This window comes from Mesocricetus auratus, unplaced genomic scaffold (assembly GCF_017639785.1).
Source record: "Mesocricetus auratus isolate SY011 unplaced genomic scaffold, BCM_Maur_2.0 Super-Scaffold_100024, whole genome shotgun sequence".
NCBI lineage: Eukaryota > Metazoa > Chordata > Mammalia > Rodentia > Cricetidae > Mesocricetus > Mesocricetus auratus.
In genome coordinates, this window is record NW_024429205.1 from 14,816,647 (window position 1) to 14,823,728 (window position 7,082).

Below are 7,082 nucleotides of genomic sequence, written 5' to 3' on the forward strand. Positions count from 1 at the left end.
CAGTCCTTCCTCCTGCCTTTCCACCTGGTGCTTCCTCTTCTATGTTTTGACTTCTCTCTTTCTCTCTTCAGTATTTATGCCAGGTTTTCACAGTCTCGGTCAGCACTATCCTCTAGAGCTCTGTTTGTTTAATCATTATTATTCCTGTCCTCCTAAAACATACACACACACAGAGACACACACACAGACAGACAGACAGACAGACAGACAGACGCACGCACACACGCACGCACACACGCTCCATGCTCTTTGGTCCCCACCAAGGGTGGCATGTGTGGGCTCTGAGTTTGAGATAAAGCCCAGGCAGCAGGGGACACCCCTGTTTTCCCTGATCTAGGTCTGTGAAAGGCACATCTTGCATGCAGTCTAGGTCCTGTGCACTTCTGGGTACAGCCTTTATTCTGAGCTACAGTCTCCCAGGCCAGAGAGGAGGGTAGGCCCAGAACATTCTGTGACAGCAAGCTGTGTGCGCTGGGTGTAACTGCACAAAAATGACCAGTGTGTCTAGTAAAACACAGTGATCAAAAAAAAAAAAACCCTAATTCCCCCCACTGACCTCAGAAATCCCAGGGATCAGCTGGCTGGCCTGGCTGAGGACATGGCCTTTGGGCAGGACACAGTGAGAAGGGGGAGGGTGTAGAGAGAGCTAACTGCGCACCTGTGGCGCTGACCACGCCCGTTTGGGCGTGGTCACAGGTCTGTTCCGGAGGTGGGATTTTAGACTGACTCGACTGGCTCGGGCTTTCTCTTGTGGCTGGACGGCTCACGGGGGAAACAGCTTGGGAGGATCCTTGGAGCTGGAACCTGTGGCAACCTATCGTGTAAGTGTAATCTCTCCGAATAAACTCTATTTAACCTGTACTGAATCTAGTGACTATCGATTTAACCCGACATCAGCGGAGTATTTCAACTGAAGCAATCCCTCGGTGGGGTCTCTCTGCAGCCCCAGCCCTCAATTTCTTGTCTTAGGTCCCAAAGAGGCATGGGCCAGAGCACTGCTACTGACGCTTACCCATTGGATATGGGTTCAGGGTAAGGAGTACCTAGGGACAGCGTTTGGTAGAGTCAGGTATGCAGTCGCTACAGCTGTGGCCAGCAATGTCGTACAAAGGACTCCATAATGGGGAAAGACAGGCCTGGTAGGCTTCCAGGAAGAAAGGGCATTTGACACTTGAAGGACTGGTAAGACAGCCGTGCCTGGGGTTGCTGGTGAGGAAAGAAGAAGGCTGGGGGTGCCATTCAATGACACTTGTCCAGCACGAGTGAGGCTCTAATTATACCCACAGCATTGGGATAAGGGTTGGAGAGAAAGAGGAGCCAGGCTAGACAATGTCCTTGGAGGGAGAACCGGCTACATAGATGGGTATGTGAATCCAAGACTGAGCTGAAAAGGACCCAGTTCCTTGGAAGGTAACGAGGCCAGTGAGGCCATCGCGCAATGAAATGTGTGAAAGGGCCCGGCCCCGTGTGGTACCCAGCATGGTGCTCAGGTCATGCCCACTTGTGGCTGAATCTAGTGACAAACTGGCATACAGTTATAGAGAACCTGATTTCATTGGTTTTCTGAGCATCTGTGAAGACAGAAACTTCTACACCTGCCTTAAGCTTGAAAGCATCGCCCTGGGAAGAGATAGACACCATTGCATACCTTCTTCTCCAGTGGGCAACCAGGCCTGCCTTGTTCGTGGCATGGAGGAGACCACTAGCCAAGTCTAGAGAGCACCCAGGCAAGCCCCTGTCCATAGGGGAGTCTGTGCCCTCCTCAGGACCCTCCCAATGTCTCCTCCAGTCTTTTTGACAAGGAGTCCTCCCAGACTTCACAGAAGGCTACCCAGAGCCCACACGGGTGCCAGAAGGAATAATTTACATGAGTTACACGCACATCTGTTTATTCTTTTCTTGGAGTTAATTGCTCAACCAAGGCCTCCTGCCGTAAGCAAGAGACATCAAAGTGTCCTGGGATGCTGGCTCCTACATGTGCAGTCCTTTTGCTGTCCCTAATAACTAGGCCAACCCAGAGTCGGTAAACAGCTTCCAAGCAGAAAAACATACCGAAGCGTCCTAGTCTGCCTCCTATTGCTGTGATAAACATCAAGACCAAAAGCAACTTGGGCAGAAATGGGATTATTTTATCTTACAGCTTCCAATCCATCAGGAAAGAAATCTGAACAGAAACCAAAGGCAGGAACTGACGTGAAGACCACAGGGGATGCTGCATATTGGCTTGTGCCCTATAGCTTGCTCAACTTGATTTTTTATACAGCCCAGGATCGCTTGCCCAGGGGTGGCACCATCCACTGTGGGCTGGGCCTTTCTACATCCACCATTAATCAAGAAAACACCCCGCAGACTTGCGTATAGTCCAATGTCATGGAGGCATTTTCTTAATTGAGGTTCTGTCTGCTAGATTTGCTGACCAGTCTGGCCTCAAATTCACAGTTCTCCTACTGGATGCTCGAATTATAGGTGTGGAGCACCACACTCTAACAGCAAATATTTGTCAAAGGAAAATCAACAAACACGTACAAACTGGAGGCCACCTTGGGAGGTGGATGGCTGAGCTCAGTAGAAATGGCCAGGGAACTGCCACACAAGCATAGGCCCACTCTGGGGAGAGCAGGCCACAGGCTTCAGGCCAGACGAGTTGTGTGAGCCCGGTGGCTTTTGAGCCTAGCAGAGGTGAGCATCCATTGTGGAGAGGTCGGACTGAGGAGGTGCTAGATGGGGAACCGTAAGCCACAGGGAGGAAGAAGGATAAGGAAGGCCGAAACCTTTGCCCTCGGTGACTATTGAGCAGGAGTGACAAGGGCGGGAGACAGGACGCTGTCTACTCATGGCCCATGTGAAACAGCGCTGTCACTGTCACGGGATACCTCAGCCATGCAAGGCCAGGTGGGCCCTGAGTCAGCAGCTCCTTTCAGTTCCACAGGAAAAAGTTAGACAGTGGGTCTGAATGCCAGCAGGGAATCAAAAGCCCATGCGGGCATTTAATACAGTTCAGGGCTGTGCTGCTTGCAGCTGGCTCAGGAACCCGCGCCTCTCCAAGCTGTCTTCACTCTGAGCCCAGGATAGCAAGTTTCAAAGAGACGCAGTGTGTAGTGGGTACTGACAGCCCTGGGCAGATGACTGATGACACGCAGAGTGGAGGAGACGAAGCCTGGTAGTGAACTTACAGAAGGGAGCTCGGTACAGTAACGCAGGCCCACCGTTTGCATGCATGGATTTACCAGTGTCTGGGACAGCGCAGCACAGCTAAGCTGCTTTCTCCTTGCCAATGCTACTTTGCCAAATCTTCTGGCTTGCGGAGACACCTCTACATGGCCAGACCTCAGTCCCGCTTCCCTCTAACCCTCAATGTGTCTAACACTGCACTTAAAACACCTTCCTGGGCACAGACATCAACCAGACAGTGTCTAGCCCTTGAAGGGCCAAGTCTGACACAAAGGCCAGGTGGCCAAGCCTTCCAGGTGGCATCTTGGGCCTAGCTCTGTCAAGGACAAAGACACATTCATGTCTGAGCAGAGAGACTGGCATACTCATGATCATGCTCTCTGAGGATCTGTTTTAAAAATTGTGTCCAGTGTAAGAGAGCTAAATTGAACTCTGCTTTTTCTTTCTTTCATTTTTTATTTGTTGACTGATACTGGGTTTTGAATCCATGGTTTTGCGCGTTCTCGGCAAACACTCTATCACTAAATGACCACCTCAGTCCCCTTGAGACTCATGCTCTTAGAGTGTTGAGGGTATCTGCCCCTGACTCAATGGCCTCCGAGAGGATAACAGCCCTGATGGTGTCTATGTTGGGCTGGATGTCAAGGAGGGCATGGGGAAAGAGAGGGGAGTGCAGACAGACTCTCAGTCTGTCCCATGCTGTTCCTAGGTCAAGTTGGTAAAATGGGGCCTCATCTTACAAGGCCAGAGAAGGTTAGCCGCTGAGTGGGGGCCTCATCTTGCAAGGCCAGAGAAGGTTAGCCGCTGAGTGGGGGCCTTGTTTGTGCTGGGGCAGGTTGCTAGAAGGAGCATCTAACACAGAGATGAGGCAGAAGTGGACAGGATCTTCTAGAACAGTGTTTCTCAACCTTTCTGATGCTGCAACCTGTTTAATGCAGTTCCTCATGTTGTGGTGACCACCTCCCCCCACCATAAAATTAATTCTTCCAACTTCATTACTGTAATTTTGCTACTGTTGTGAACTGCAATGTAAGATCTGATATGTGACTTCGGTGAAAAGGTTGTTTAACACCCCCAAGGGGTTATGGCCCACAGGTTGAGAACCACTGTTCAACAAGGAGTAGCTGAAGATCATACTTCTTAGAGTTCGGGGTCAGGAAAGCAACAGCAGAGAAGGAAGATCTGGGCCCAGAAGCTGAGGTGAACACTGGTCCACATTTTACTTACATGACTGAGCATCTCTTGGGTTCACAGGTATGGAGGCAAAGCCAGAGAAGGTAAGGATCCTCTCCGGGCTTACAGCCAGCAGCCAGAAGACCTCAGAATCTCAGCCTATACTATGCCCAGGCCACAGGTTAAAACTCCCTGGAGAAGACAAGGAGTGAAGGCTGGGTTTCGGGGGCAGCTGCTGAACTCAAATGAGACAGTTCTCATGGTGGTGTTGGCTAAATGCTCTCATTTCTCATGTGATAGGAACATTTTTCATGGAATGACTCTCCTGGGACCCTCCTTTTTGCTATGGGCTTTACTTCTGGAGGGCCTCAAGGAAACAGTTGAACATAATAGTCCCAGGGTTTCACTCTGGGCCCCAATGTGCCTTAGATCCTTAGTTTCCTCAACATTGTAAGATTATTCTTGCTGTTGTTTGAGACAAAGTCTTACTATGTCCTCAGGCCGACCTGGAAACTCTCAATCCTCCTGCCTCAGTTTTCTGGGCACTGGATTACAAGGATGCACCACTGCACCCCATTCACTGCAGGATGATCTAACAATATACTGCCAGCTGCTGCAAGGATTATCACTGCTATATGCAAGGGACTAGACATATGGATGTGCATAGAACAAGGAGCTATTAATACTATGACAGCTGGCAGCTGCAGCCACCTCCTCCTCTTCAGTGGTTTTGGCTTTACCTCTAAGAAGATTGTGCCCACCTTGGCATGGGCTGTTTGGAGGCAATCTCTCCAAGATTCAGGACATCCCGGGAGATACCCTGGACATTAGGAAATCACGTGGCTTCTCTAACCCTGCATCCTACACTTCTTACAAGGCCTCTGAAGGGAACTGCTGATACAGACAGCTGGTCCTGCCGCGTTGCCTCTCACAGGAGTGATTAGCTGTGTCATGCATCCATTTGTAATGAAATAGAAACGTTTTGATTTCTCTGGGAAGCCGGATTTTCTCCCAAATCCTTGCTGCTTTCATCCTTGGACATGAAACAGCCCATTCTAATCTCATACCAGGCAGCCATTATAGAGGGCCCATGAAATCTGATCACCTACTTGTCTCCCCCACCTCCCCCACCCCTCCGCAGCAGCAGCTTTGATGGCCGGGAGGGAGCCAGTTATCCTCTGCCTGCTGCTAATAGCTCTATGCATTATTGAAGAGCTGTGTTTGCAGGGGCAGACCCATCAGGCCGACATTCCTAGTGAAGGTTGAGATTCAGCTGCCTCTCCTGCTCCCCACTGTGGAGTTTTGGGATCTGGAAGAGCTAGAAAGAGGCACCTACAGTTAGGAGTGATGGCTGGGCAATTAAGAGCGCTGGCTGCTTTTCCAGGAGAACCAGGTTCTATCCCCGCACCAACTGGGGAACTCATGACCACATATAACTCCAGTTCCAGGGGGTCTGACACCAATGCCCTCCCTGGGCACCAGGTACAAACATCGTGCATAGATGTGCAGACAGAAATCCCATACACATACAAAGGAAATGAAAGTAAAAGATTTAAAAATCGCCAGGCACTCAGGAGGCAGAGGAGGCATATCTTTATGAGTTCAAGAGCAGCCTGATCCGCATGAGTTCCAGGTTAGTCAGAGCTACATAGCAAGACCTTGTCTCAACAAACAAACAAACAAACAAGGAAGGAAGGAAGGAAGGAAGCAAGAAAGAGGAACCTAACAATGGTATCTGCATAGCTTGCCATATTCTTGTTGGGTAGCAGCTGATAAGGAAAGAGAAAATAAGATAAGGGGCCTGAAGAGCCAGGCTCAGCATCAGCCTGGTGACTCCAACACTGTCTCCTGGTTTCTGTGGGCACCAGGCATACATGTGATGCACAGACATACATGTAGGCAAAACACATACATGTAAAATAAACTTTAAGAAGGAGAGGAAAAAGAAGATGAAAGATGGAATGATTGCTTGGCTGGTAAGGGTTCTTGTCACCAATCCTGACAACCTTAGCTCAATCTCCAGGACTCACATCATGAAGGAAAGAACCGACTTCCACAAATCATCCTCTGATCTCCACATGTGTGCTGTGAAGTATGCACACACACACACACACAAAATACAAAGCAAAGATAAAACACTTCTAAAAATAAAAGAGGTGATACCAGTTGTTACCATTTTGCTCAATTGTCCTAGACTCAAATGAGGAGCTGTCTAAAAGCCTCCTCAGGAGGGGATAGGGGATGTACTCTTGAAGACATGATGTTCACCCTCACCTGAGCAAGGCTGAGGCAGATAGTGATTGCATAACCTGCTGAGCAGAATTCTGGTACCATGCTTTGGGGGCAAGAAGAGGTCTGGGACTTAGTTATCCCTGAGAATTTTCTGGGAATGCCAAGGAATATGGACATTGCTTGCCCATCTAAAAACTCCTTTCATTTGTTTTAAAATAATATCACAACTGGAGAGACGGCTCAGAGGTTTTAAGCACTTCTTGTTTTTGAAGAGGGCCTGGGTTCAATTCCTAGCACCTACATGGTGACTCAACCATCTATAACTCCAGTTCCAGGGGACCCAATGCCCCCTTCTGGCCTCTATGGCACCAGGCATGTATGGGGTGCACATGCATACGATCAGGCAAAATACTGATACACACAATAAGATACAATAAATAAATCTTAAAAAAACAAAAATAAAAAGTTAGTTTTCAAAAATCTGCAATGTGCCACGTACTGAGACT

General features: G+C 49.2%; 1 long non-coding RNA gene across 1 annotated transcript; it reads left to right on the forward strand.

Annotated features, from left to right (window-relative positions):
- The first annotated feature begins 717 nt into the window (after positions 1 to 717).
- Positions 718 to 6,509, forward strand: LOC121133832. The gene is made up of 2 exons (XR_005870834.1): positions 718 to 821; positions 4,426 to 6,509. It is a non-coding gene; the product is annotated as an uncharacterized LOC121133832 (long non-coding RNA).
- Positions 6,510 to 7,082: the final 573 nt, after the last annotated feature.